Below are 11,456 nucleotides of genomic sequence, written 5' to 3' on the forward strand. Positions count from 1 at the left end.
TAATGCCTGGGATGGGGCCAGAGAGTCTTGGACGAATGTACTCTTCGAGACGGCGCTCACCAAGTCCATGTCTTACGGGGAAACGAGCATCACTTGCGTAGAGGCAGAATTTGCTTTCATCGTCGACGACCATAGCGTGCCATTCGATCTACCAAGTGGTCCTCTGAGGGCACCAGTGTAGCTGTGCACGTCGATGCTGTGGTATGAGTGAGACAGCCTAGAAGTGTGCATGCCCGTACTCCCACTGCTAATAACTGGTTCGCAACAGTTTGCGTTGACACGTTTGGACTCATAAGCCCTATTAGCTTTGCTGTGGTAGCTGTACGATTTACCACTGCTGCTCTTGCACTACGACGATCCTGGCGGGTGTTTGTGCTGTGTGGACATCCAGAATATCGTCTACGGGAGTGAGAATATTCACGTGACTTCTTATACCAGCATCGTCGCACAATTGACGCAGCACGTCCAACTTGTATGACAATTCTCCGAAAGTACTATCCCGCTACTCGGAAGGCCACAATTTGACTCCTTCCAAACTCATTCAGGTGGCTGTAGGAATCGCAACTGTGTAAGTAGGCTGTTTAGGTTTTTTTATTGGTAACGCCACATAGCGCTCTGTATGAAAAATCACTGGCTGTGCTGTGTGCAGTCAGTGGCTGGTTGGCATTGTTGTAATACTCGCCATTGTAGTGTTGGGCGGCTGGATGTTAACAGCGCGTAGCGTTGCGCAGTTGGAGGTGAGCCACCAGCAGTGGTGGATGTGGGAAGAGAGAGGGCGGAGATTTGAAATCTGTAAGACTGGATGTCATGAACTGCTATATACATTATGACTTTTGATCACTATTGAGGTAAATACATTGTTTGTTCTCTATCAAAATCTTTCATTTTCTAACTATGCCTATCAGTAGTTAATGCCTTCCGTAGTTTGAATCTTTTATTTAGCTGGCAGTAGTGGCGCTCGCTGTATTGCAGTAGTTCGAGTAAACAAGATTTTTGTAAGGTAAGTGATTTGTGAAACGTGTAGGTTAATGTTAGTCAGGGCCATTTTCTTGTAGGGATTACTGAAAGTCAGATTGCGTTGCGAAAAAAAAAAATTAAAAAAAATAGTGTGTGTCAGTTTAAGCACAGTGTTGTATAATTTTTCTAAGGGGACGTTTCATATGTGGACCCTTAGCCAAGGATATCTCACTGGAATCTTCTGATTTTCTTCTTGCAGTTTATGTAATTAGTGTATCTATCGTTTATTGCTAGTGCGTAATTGTAGAGAGAATCTCCTTTGTAGTTGCAGTCTTTCATTGTTGTACAGTAAAACAGTTGTGGCATGCATGTAGATTTGCACCAAGTATTTCGCAGCTGCGCTTGCAATTAACTAGATATTATTTTCAGTGCTATCTTAATGTGTTCTCTTATTTTCCCCTTCAAATTGTGCTTTTCTGTGTTATCGTGTGAAATATTGGGACAATAATGGCGTGTGAAAAACGTAACACTAGGCTCCATAGTAAACTGAGAAATAAAAGTGACGACGAGCGTAGCTTATCAGCACCTCTGTGTAGTGAATTAACAGACATTCGAAGTAGTAATTTGGTAATTGTGCAAAGGGATATGGAGTGGGCGGCAAATAACGGTGTACACAATGAAACAAGTAGTGAACAGGGAACAATTATCGATCGATCGGTCGGCAACAGCTCGCCTCAGGAATCCGAAATGACAGAACACAATATTGCAAATACTGTAGACTTACGTTTTGGGTCCTCACCGTTTTCTCAAATGAGTCAAGACACTTTTTCTGCCTGTCAAAATGTGAATGTTCCCGGTGAAAATGCATTGCCAAAAGGCATAGAGAGACAGATTCCAGACACTAATACATTATTATTGCAATTAATGCTACAAATGGAACAGAATCAGAAACAAATGGGACAAAATCTTCAAAAGTTAGACACAATGGAACAAAATCAGAGACAAACACAGCAAAAGCTTCAAAAGTTAGACACAATGGAACAAAATCTTCAAAAGTTAGACACAATGGAACAACACCAGAGACAAACACAGCAACACTTAGACACAATGGAACAAAAGCTTCAAAAGTTAGACTCAGTGGAACATACGCTTGAACAAACACGTGAAGATTTAACTACTGAGTTACATAAAATCGAATCTAAATGTCAAACAGTCTGTAATGACGTAAAAACACAAATTTGTGAGCATTTCCAACCTATTTTTTCGCGGCATGAAAATATGTTACAGAATCACGAATTAGCCATAAAAGAACTGCAAACTATTGTTCATGAAAATCATGAGACCTTGCAAGCTAAGATTGACTCAGCTGTATCTACCGATTCGGTTACGCAACTTGCAAAAACTCAGGAAAACTTAAAGGACACAGTGGATACTCTGAAAATTGGTTCAGAAAGACACATGGAGTAAATCAGTTCATTATCCGAGAAGGTAGTTGAACTTTCAGATCAGGTAAATAATTTATCTACGAAGGTAGATGTTGATCTGAATGACACAAGACCTGTAGCCATCACTGACACAGAAGAGTATGAACAAATTAAGAAATTCAAACAAAATCAGAATCAAATTAATACGCAACACCAAAGAGAAATCCGGGAAGTTCAAGATCAGCTGACACAGGTAATACAAGAATTACGTATGTCAGAGGACACTCGCGCTCCAACACGGGAAGAGGGACTTAGAAATACGGAAAAGCCACAAAATAATAACACAGGGCATTTCGGAAATTATGAAAGAAATTGGCAAGGTGCACCGAATTTTGAGATCGAACCGCTGACACGACGTAACAATGACCGATATGCTACCCGCTGACACGATGATTTTGACTATAAGCTGTTCATTACTACACGTAAATTCAAAACATTTAAAAATTCTGGCAATGACATTCATCCACAAGCGTGGCTCCATCAATTCTCTCATTGTTTTCCTCCTAACTGGTCATTAGAGCACAGATTAGAATTTATGTGTGGTTACTTAGAGAATGAATCAGCTGTAAGAATGCGATCGGTCATTCACGATTGTCACAGTGAAGGAGAATTTTATCATGATTTCCTCTCAGCATATTGGTCTCAAGCTACACAAGACCGAGTAAAACATAGCATCATTATGATGAAACATTTCGAACAATCTGAATTTTCCAGTCTTGTGAAATATTTTGAAGACATGTTACATAAGAATCAGTATTTTTCAAACCCATACAGCGCATCAGAACTCATCCGCATTTGCTTAATCAAATTGCCTGAACATTTACGACATATTATTTTGGCAGGACGTTGCAAAAAGGACATTGAAGCTTTTAAGGGACTGTTACAAGAATTGGAAATTGAAACTGACAATCGCTGAACGCGGAAACAGGAACACAACAATTACAGGTCACATCCGTCGCAATTCCGCGATGAAAGAAATAATAACTGGACACGACAAGGCTATTCTCACAACACAACAGACACCACCCATATGACAACCGTTGGCAGAGTAGTAATAATTACAGGGAAAGATCACCTCTCCTCGGTAACGACTATTACAGAGACAATAAGAGAAACAGACAATATGGGAACCAAAATAAATATTACCAGGGGAGACAGAATATCTTTAGACTCAACGGTTCAGCGCGCAGTTACGATTCAGGGAGAAACTCTCCACCACGTAACCGACAAGAAAGAAATTATGGAATCTACCGATATGACGACAGACGATATGATCTTAACGACAGACCTGAATTGTATCAGAACTGGCGAGATTCAAACAGAGCAGGGCACTCTCGACAAGGTGAATTTTTAGAAGTTAGGTCTCCTAATCCCAATAACGAAGCGCGCCAACAAAGAAACAGACAATGACTCGCACCGCAGGCAGCCACGTGCGCCGGCTGGTTATAGAAAAATATCATAGACGCTAACCCTGAGAAAAATTCCACTATTCTTTACCGACGTACACCGCATGATAATTGCGTTCAAGTTGATTTGCTGCGTACTGAGGAAGAGTTAAGGTTTACACGACATTTCACATGTAAAACCGTTTATTGAATGATAATCTGCTTTTTAACTTAGTTTTTGCTATAAAAATTTTCACTTTACGTTACTAGTATGCGTTGTCACACTTTGAAAGTGTTATCATGCAACAATGTTTTGAAGTTAACTATCCAGTCTAGAACCTAGAGAACATTTTTAAACAGAAATTGCGAATGCATTGTTATAGTGAACAGACGACACAGTGTTGTTATTTGTACATTCTTGCTTGTTAGTTGCACGATTACGGAACGACTATAAGGCTTACATACTTAGAACATATACTGTTAATGAGATTTTAATGCGTCATTTTGGTTTAGTTTGAAGTACTTTCTGTGAGAATTAAAGATGACTTAGCATTTGGTTTCTTTGATAGCTACACGATTATATCACGGCGCTACTAATGTGTCACACAATTTACATTGTGCTTTTGCGGTGTATCTGTTTTATATCTGCACAGTTTTTCTGAATTCTTCTGGAAAGGGAAACATGTTTTAGTAGTAACTTCGTGGTATAGCTACAATGAGACAGCCTTTTCTGTAGCACAACAATACGTTACAGTACAGTACTTACTTAATCACGGCAATAAGCGTAGTAACTACGATATCTATACGCAAAGCATTTCACTTTTGTTTATCATGAGGTAAGTACATTGACTTCTGCAGAACTTAGCTTTCGGAGGACGATAACTACGACACTTCCACAGAGATTATCTTACAACAAGACGCACAGTTTATCGCTACAGTACACGTATTTGAGTGATTAATTTTGTATTTAAAACATTTATTTTTAAAGATATTTGAAGTACAATGATACAAAGGTTTTCCGTGGTACATTTCATTCCATTGCTGTAATCTGTAACACCTGAGGATATAATTACATTCATCCTCAGGGGGGTACACGCTTACTTTGTGTAGCATGTGTATGGAAAGCACAAGGAGCCCTAGCTAATATGGTATTTGCTTATACAACTTTACACATCGGTACCATATTTCTCTAACACATTAATTACATAGCTATCTGATCATTTAACTGGGAGAGACAAACATTTATTTTACTACATCAGTGACAGATGTTTACGTAATTACACAGTTGGATAACTTCACACTTATGAAATTGTATTTTGTCTGTACTTTGTGAAATGTTCATATTTTTTCGGAACCATTGTGATACTATGAGAGCTTTGAATGACGTATTTGGTATGGGATCATGATTTTTAAGTATGTTTGAGGCAGATGACACTTTTGACATGAGCAGAGAATTTTTTTTAGGTTTTGAGTTTATTGAAGGAAGCCACGACGATTTTGAGATTTGGCTGAGGTTTTATGATGTTATGATGACGATGTGTATTACGCTGTTGCGGTATGTTTATGATCAATAGGCTGATGCCATGTGACGAACTTGATTATGCTACATATTTATTATGATGAAATATTGAAGAAGTGTCGATGAATATGTATATGCGTAATAAAGCAAGGAATAATGAGTAGTGGTTAGGGACTCTGGTTTGTGAGAAAGGTTGTTGGAAACCAAGAATCGTACTTTAAGAGTTATGAAATGTATGTAAATGCGTGAATGTATTACAATGCCAACGAAAATTTTTTGGACACTGTTATATCAATAGGATTTTGTTTCTACAGATGTGTAACGCAAATTCTTGACCTGTGAAATTTTTTATATGAAACTGCCACTGTAGCGGAAACTGGTGTCGTAAATATTTCGGTAAGACAGTTAAGTGAACAACTGCACGTAATGCGTCGTGGGCACCCAGCTGCGCGACAGCCACCTGAGAAAAGAAAGCCATTAGGTGAAAAAAAAGAGGCCATTATCCTCGCTATTGACATTCCTTTGTAGAAAGCATCGTAAAAACGACACGCTCATTACTTGGAAAGATACTTTCTTACATCTGCACACCTGATAATGACAAGCGTCTTTCTATGGGAGTTGAGAGAAGTTGTACTAACTTATGAAATGTCACATGACTATTGAATGATATTTTTATGCTTTGCCTTTCGTAGTTGCTTATTTCATTTGATATCTGGTTTCCAGCTGTGTTGCAGCATTGGTTTTATAAAATAAAATTAAATGCATTTGCTAATGTGAACACTTTCTGTCAACACATCTATTAAATAATTATTTTATGATCCACGTTCTTCGAAAAAGGAGCACTTGGAAAGGAAAGAACGATAAGAAGGGATTAATAACAGTTACTGCATACTTAATTTTCTTTTCAACTACTTGGTAATATCTTTTGTAGAATTAGTTCTGTGGTGCACCACTTTAATGACATAGATATTAATATGTGAATAGACATTTCCCTTTTCTGCATTGTTGTCTTTACTGTAATATTTTTTCGGCTTGAGCTTTGTCATGTTTAGTTATAAGTTATTGCATTTTCTGCTGCTGTTTGCCAGGCATAGTGTTACTGAATTTCACTTTGTATTACTCTGTTAAGCCAGTTTTACTACTGATTTATTTTTCTTGTTGCTGTTCATTGCTTCATATTAGTTGTAATGTTGCATATGCTTTGCTAAGTCCTATATTGCTGCCATTTTTTGCCAATTTGCATTTTTTTTTGTCATTGCTGTTTGTGTTACTTGTTTTGTGCTGCTGCATTGCGTCGTCCCTTAGTTTAGCATCTGAGCTCAGTAGGTTTAGGTTAGCTTAAAAGGGGGTAGATTATTAAGAAACTAACTATGATGAATTGGAAGAAAAGCATTGAGAAGCTATAAGAAAATGGTTTGGCCAAAAAAGTAATGTACAGTGGAGAAAAACTATTTTTGATAGAGGATGTGAACAGAATACAGAAAGCATGCTTGGATAGGATTTTTTTTTTTTGGCTGGAGCAAATGTTGAAATAAGAGTGACGATCTGTGGAATGAAGTTTTGGGTTGGACTGCAGTACCAAATGTTACCCTGAAAAGAAACCCTGTCCTTTTCTTTTGTGTTATCCCACTATGTGTTTGTGTATCCTTGTGTATTTGTTTTCTTCCTGTCTCTGTGTACTGTTTCATAGAATTTTTTCTCTTCTAATACTAAGCTACATTCACTATGACGAGGAATACTGTTATCCTCAAATATAATTTGCATTAGTAACATGTTATTTACATCATAAGATGTTTACACATTATTTATTCGGTTTTGTTCTAATGCTCATGTGTGAAGTTGATGTTTCAAAAGTTATTCTGATCTTTTATGTATGTACTTATGTCAAAATTCCTGTAACACTGATGTATATGTATTTCGATTCTTTTGTAAAGTCTGTATTACTGCAAATGTTGGTGGTTTATGGACTTGCTATATTGTCCGCAAGACTCTTTTATGGTGATTGTGCACCTGCACAATCGCAAAAGATGGCTGCTGACCATTTCTACGAGGACTATGGTGGGTCTGCATCTTTGATGGCCCACCAATACCATCATTTCTACAAGGACTACAGTGGGTCTACACCTTTGATGACTCACCAATACCATTATTTCTACAAGGAGTGCAGTGTATCTGCACCTCTGGTGGCCCACCAATACCATAATCTCTTCTAGGACTACAGTGGGTCTGCTCTGTGATGACCAACCTACCAATATTCTTTAAAATTTCGACTGACCCTGTGGTGGGTTTGCTCTGTTGTGGCCCATTACCTGTCTGCATGTCAAGAGTCAGCACTGTCTTTCCGTTGGAAGGACAACACTACTTCTTCAAGACTGCATGGAAATCCACTACTTCCGTGTGCATTTTCTTTTACTGCTCAGACTATGAGAAAAACACTGCTATTTTACTGTGATGAACGATCAGGACTGTCTTAATGGACTGTGAAAAAATTTTAGCTTTTGACCAACATTGTATCGATAAGTGTGTGCATTTCATTTCTTATGAAAAAATTTTTCAAATCTGTATTGGCCACTGCCCAAAACAATTTGTAAAATTTTTTGTGCAGAGCATGGGGGCTATGTAAGTAGGCTGTTTAGGTTTTTTTATTGGTAACGCCACATAGCGCTCTGTATGAAAAATCACTGGTTGTGCTGTGTGCAGTCAGTGGCTGGTTGGCATTGTTGAAATACTCGCCATTGTAGTGTTGGGCGGCTGGATGTTAACAGCGCGTAGCGTTGTGCAGTTGGAGGTGAGCCACCAGCAGTGGTGGATGTGGGAAGAGAGAGGGCGGAGATTTGAAATCTGTAAGACTGGATGTCATGAACTGCTATATACATTATGACTTTTGATCACTATTGAGGTAAATACATTGTTTGTTCTCTATCAAAATCTTTCATTTGCTAACTATGACTATCAGTAGTTAGTGCCTTCCGTAGTTTGAACCTTTTATTTAGCTGGCAGTAGTGGCGCTCGCTGTATTGCAGTAGTTCGAGTAAACAAGATTTTTGTGAGGTAAGCGATTTGTGAAACGTATAGGTTAATGTTAGTCAGGGCCATTCTCTTGTAGGGATTATTGAAAGTCAGATTGCGTTGCGCTAAAAACTATTGTGTGTCAGTTTAAGCACAGTCGTGTATAATTTTTCTAAGGGGATGTTTAAACTGGTTCTCTGCGGCATGGTTGCGTGCTTGCTTTACATGTTTGTCCCACACTGAGCCTTCTGGCTGTGAGCACTCCCTATTAAAGAGTAGACAATGATGGCACTCTGGTAGCTATGTGCCGGCCCCTGTGGCCTAGCGGTTCTAGTCACTTCAGTCTGGAACCGCACCACTGCTACGGTCGAATCCTGCCTCGGGCATGGATGTGTGTGATGTCCTTGGGTTAGTTAGGTTTAATTAGTTCTAAGTTCTAGGGGAGTGATGACCTCCGATGTTAGGTCTTATAGTGCTTAGAGCCATTTGAACCATTTGGTAGCTATGTCACTACATTATCTGTTGGCAGACGACGTTGAAACCATTGCCAATACACATACTATTCCACAGGTGGTATATGCCGTCATTGGATGAATATCACGTCATCTTTCCAGGTGAACTAATTTTCTTCTGGCAGTGTGTGTGTGTGTGTGTGTGTGTGTATGTGTGAATTTCTAAGGGACCAAACTGCTGAGGTCATCGGTCCCTAGACTTACACACTGCTTAAACTAACTTATGCTAAGAACAACACACACACACACACACACACACACCCATGCCCGAGGGAGAACCGAACCCCCGGCGGAGGGGGCCACGCAATGTGCGACATGGCGCCTCAAACCACGCGGCCACTCCCCGCGGCTCCGGCAGTGCATTAATGAGCAAAGTAAGATGATAAAATTGTTCGATCTGGGTAAACAGACTGCCAAGGAGGCCTTCAGAGGACAGGACGTGGCGCAGTGTCCTGTTTCCTTGCAGGCTCTTGTTTTTGCACAACACAGGATGTGCATGCAGTTGTGGGATGAGGAACAGCTGGCGGTGCCGGCTAATAAGCTGCGGTTGATGAAATCAGCAACCCGGCCATGGCGTTACTCCTGCCAGTTGTTCTGGCGGGATAAAGTGACCCTAATACGTCTTCGAATTGGGCATTGGGCTCTGCCCTCTCACACATAGCTTTCTACTACTGCGAGAGGGTCACCCGTTTTGTGATGTTTTGTGGCGTGCAGATTTCTATTCGTCATAATTTAACGGAGTGCATTTTATATATAATGGTACATCAAAAGTTTAACACAATAGGACAAGTAGTAGACCCTGCGTATATCTCTTGAGGCAGTATAACTCATAGTGCGCATGTTACCCAGATGATATTCATCCAATAGTTGAGAGTAAGATCACTTAGCGATATGCATGAAACTTTACACATCACTTCAAATCTTTTCGTGCAGACAGTGCCCACATATAACCTTTAATGTACTACACATACTTCAGAAGATATGACGTCGTAAACAGTGAACGACTGGAAAACTAGTTTTGTCTTAAAATTGAGCGCAAGTTAACCCATCTATATTCATCCAGGAATAATCCGAAGGTAGTAAAACCAATGGCTACAGCATGTGACATTAGTAACAACGGTTCCCGTCACGTCACAGAAGTTAAGAGCTGTCGGGCTGGGCTAATCCTTTGATGAGTGACCGAGCGTGTCTGCGGAGCTCTGATGGGAAGCGGGCTCTTGCGAGGCCAACTGACAAGTTACTTCATTTAAAAGTAGCAGCTCCGGTCATGAAAGATGACAACGACAGGGAGACCCGTGTGCTGACCACATACCCCTCCAAATCCGCGTCCAGTGACGCCTATCGGCTCGGGATGACACGGCGGCTGGGCGGTACAGTTGAGTCTTCGAGGGCCTGTTCGAAAAGAGTTTAGTCTTAGCAAAACCAACATTATTATGGCTTCCGTCTCCAGTGATAAAGGTTTACATCCCTGACGTAAAATATTTACTAATTAACTTATTTGGGGTAAGTAATCAAACGTTTAAAGTTGTTTTCTGCATAGAAGTTTCTTTCTTTGGAGACTGAGTGGCGCGGGTTACTGATTTACTAAATATCCTAATGCTCCTCCCGAACAGGAAATGAAGGCTTAACGGTACCGACCGTCCGCCGTGTCACGTTCAGCCCACAGGCATCACTGGATGCGGATATGGAGAGGCATGAGGTCAGCACTCCGCTCTCCTGCCCGTAAGTCAGTTTCCGAGACCGGAGCCGCTACTTCTCAATCAAGTAGCTCCCTCAGTTTGCCTCACAAGGGCTGAGTGCACCCCGCTTGCCAACAGCGCTCAGCAGACCAGATGGTCACCCATCCAAGTGCTAGCCCAGCCCGACAGCGCTTAACTTCGGTGATCTGACGGGAACCGATGTTACCACTGCGGCAAGGCCGTTCGCTTAAATACCCTACTGAAATATGAATAGTGATTTTCTTTGTGTTTCCGAGACGAAAGAGAAATGAAAAAATTAGATCATTTTGTTCTTAGGTGTGAAAGTATATTTTTTTTTAATTTTGATATTTCTTCTTTCAGTTGTTAACAATTTTCACCAAGATGGCTGTGACTGATTGTTTCCTTTCTATGACGTTAAGCGAAAGGATACGTCTGCAGAGAGACAGTGGTGGTGGCAATCTGACAACTGAGTTCCCTCACTTCTCGTAACACTCATCTAGTTTCTTTGTAGGAATATCGAATTTGAATGAAAATAATAAATACTGGAAAACCCTGGTAGCAAGCTGTCTTGTAGGTGGGAACAGGAACGAGTAACATCATTCAGTCTCACTTTTGTAAATATTTGGAAGCAACCAACGCGTAACGCCCGTACAGACTCAGAATGCGAAATAATTTGGGTAAGTTTTGAAGGTGGATCAAACAAGGACATTGATGCTTTTATGAACCCTCTGCCTCAGTAGCAGTAGTGGCACAGCAGTTGAGAAAAAACTTGGAGAATATTTCGCTGAAATTTCCTGGTCACTTTATAGTTCTAGGTGCTGCTTTTAACTTCCCAGCTACAGATTCTAAGACACAAGTGATTAGCACGCGTAGTAGGGACAGAGAATCAT

At 40.3% G+C, this 11,456-nt stretch overlaps 1 pseudogene; it reads right to left on the reverse strand.

The window, feature by feature from the left end:
* Nucleotides 1–10,674: 10,674 nt before the first annotated feature.
* On the reverse strand, nucleotides 10,675–10,792 carry LOC126356654 (5S ribosomal RNA; annotated as a pseudogene).
* Nucleotides 10,793–11,456: the final 664 nt, after the last annotated feature.

Source organism: Schistocerca gregaria, chromosome 3 (genome assembly GCF_023897955.1).
Source record: "Schistocerca gregaria isolate iqSchGreg1 chromosome 3, iqSchGreg1.2, whole genome shotgun sequence".
NCBI classification, from domain to species: domain Eukaryota; kingdom Metazoa; phylum Arthropoda; class Insecta; order Orthoptera; family Acrididae; genus Schistocerca; species Schistocerca gregaria.